Raw genomic sequence first — 2,753 nt, 5'->3', positions numbered from 1 at the left:
TACCTATTCCAATCTCTACTACAATAGAATCACTGAAGGGACCTCTTCCAGCAGAATTGAAAGCAGCTACACTGATGTTATACTCAGTACCAAATACTAGATCATTCAATATGATATATCTCTGAGTACTGGTGAGGTTGTATGTGATACTACTGTTACTGATAATCACTGTATAGCCTGTGATTAGACCATTACGCTCAGAACAATTGACCTCATTCCAAGTGAGATTATTAATTGGTTGTAATAAAAACAAAGAATCAGCATCACCAGTAGGAGCTACACACAAAAAATAATAAATGCAAAATAATCAATCATCATACCTATTGACAATGTATCTTCAACAATAAAACTAGGATCAGATCCTCCTAGTAAATTACCAGCTCTCACTGTGATGGTATAGTTCATACCACTGTACAGACCTATTAATGTATAACTGTATGTTGTAGTGGACTGATGAGGACCAACAGAGACTGTCTCATTCACTGATGATAACTCCGGACAAGATGGAGTATAGGAGATGGTGTAGTATGTTATATAGTTGTCACTACTAGGAATAGTCCAGTTCACTGTAATACCAGTGGTTGACACATTAGATACTGAGAGACTAGTTACTGGGCTAGGAACTACAACACATATCAATTACACTCTCACAATCATAATAACTCACCATCAATTCTTAACACTGTTGCTGTACTATTAACTGAAGGAAGATCTCTATATGAGTACACACTGATGGTATAGGTACTCATTGGTGAGAGATCTGCTAGTACAATTTCATTTTTACTAGTAGATACTACATTCCTGGTTACACCTCCAGTAGTATACTCAATCACATATCCATTAGTCTCTGATGAAGTGGTCCAGTTCACTTTGATACTAGTAGCATTTAATATAAACCCTCTCACGTTATTTGGAGGACCACTAGGAGCTAGAAAAGAGACAAAGGTATCTACTATTGATTAAAGTATAATCATACCATGTAATATCACAGATTGACTGTAGTTGACTCCTCCAATCATTGCTATACAGGTAACATTAACTGACACTCCCAGTGGATCAGGATATACCAGTAGTGTGTTGTTGTATGTCAGGACATTAATTGATGAGCTATTCTTCATCACTCCATTCACTAACCAGTAAACATCAGTTGAAGGATTTATATCAGTAGCTGTGAGACAATCAATACGATATTGAGTGTTATTGAGTTGTGTAATGGATGAGACTAGTGTCCAATTGATTGAATTAATAACTAGAAATACATCAACAATGTTACAAGTACATTAAAAGGTGCAGTAGCAATACCTGGTAAGGTCTGTACACTGATTGTACTAGCAGGTCCCAGTAATTCTTGATAGGCTCTGACTGTGATGCTATAAGTTGTCTCTATATTCAGTCTATTCAGTGTGATTGTATTATTACTACTTCCCTCCAACTGTACTGTCTGCACAGTGTCTGTGTCACTAGTGACATTAACTACATATCCATCAGCATGAGATGAATCAAGTGCAGTCCAACTGACAGTGATAGTGGTAGTTGTCTTGCTGACCTCAGTAAGAGAAGAGGGAGCAGTTGCTGGTACTATATAACAGAGAGATATTATTTTTGGCAGATTGTATTTTTACCTTTAATGGTTAAAGTACGTGTTCTATCAATACCACCACTAAAATTATCCAGTACACACTGATACATTTGATCTCCAGTGGTTGATTGACTGATTGATCCATTACTGACATTAGTTCCATCCCATGTGATATTAACAGTATATCTTAATGTGTTGGGGTTGCCACTAACTAACACAGTACCACGACAAGTATTGGTTCGATCATCACAATTAGTATAACTAGCCAGTGCAGCACCACCGATGCTAATTCTAATACCATCATAGCGATCGAATCCAATTTTAGTACAATTCAGTTTGTATTCCTGAGGATATACTGTCATATCAGAAGGAAGATCAGCAACAGTAAATGATTCTATCTCTGCAAATCCTACAAATGAAAATTATTACATCAGTAAGTGTTTATATAGTTTTCTCTTACTGAATATATTAGCAAAGATGGTGCCATTGGCATTAGAACAATCAGTGGGTAGACAACACTTGTACCAGCCTTCTTGAGAATTTGATAGTGACTGAGCAAGATAAAGATTGATAGCAGCAGGTGAAGTGACATTAGTACAACGAAAAGGATCATTGTCACTATTACTGTTACAGTCAACAGGATCATCAGTATCAGCAACTCTAACCCACTGACCAGTAGTTAGACTAGTACCAGGTAACACACATGATATAGCTTTAGTAAGTTCTTTGACATTATTGTCAAAGAAATATGATCCATTAGGATAACAGTTTCCATTATATGCTAAATAGATACCTATAAAATGAATGCTTATACATTATATCTATATTAGTTAGGTACCTTCTTGCTGACAAATATGAGTGAAGACACTGATTGCACTACTAGCAGGTCCCAGTAATTGTTGATAGGCTCTGACTGTGATGCTATAAGTTGTTAGTTCTCTCAGTCCATTCAGTGTGATTGTATTATTACTACTTCCCTCCACCTGTACTGTCTGCACAGTGTCTGTGTCATTAGCGACATTGACTACATATCCATCAGCATCAGATGAATCAAGTGCAGTCCAACTGACAGTGATAGTGGTAGCTGTCTTGTTGACCTCAGTAAGAGAAGAGGGAGCAGTTGCTGGTGCTATAGAAATATGTAGTATTTTAAAAGTCAAACATATTATGTACC

Source organism: Amphimedon queenslandica, unplaced genomic scaffold (genome assembly GCF_000090795.2).
Source record: "Amphimedon queenslandica unplaced genomic scaffold, v1.1 AMPQUscaffold_12835, whole genome shotgun sequence".
In the NCBI taxonomy this organism is placed as follows: domain Eukaryota; kingdom Metazoa; phylum Porifera; class Demospongiae; order Haplosclerida; family Niphatidae; genus Amphimedon; species Amphimedon queenslandica.
The sequence above is the reverse complement of the archived record's forward strand: the minus strand, read 5'-3'. Positions refer to the sequence as shown.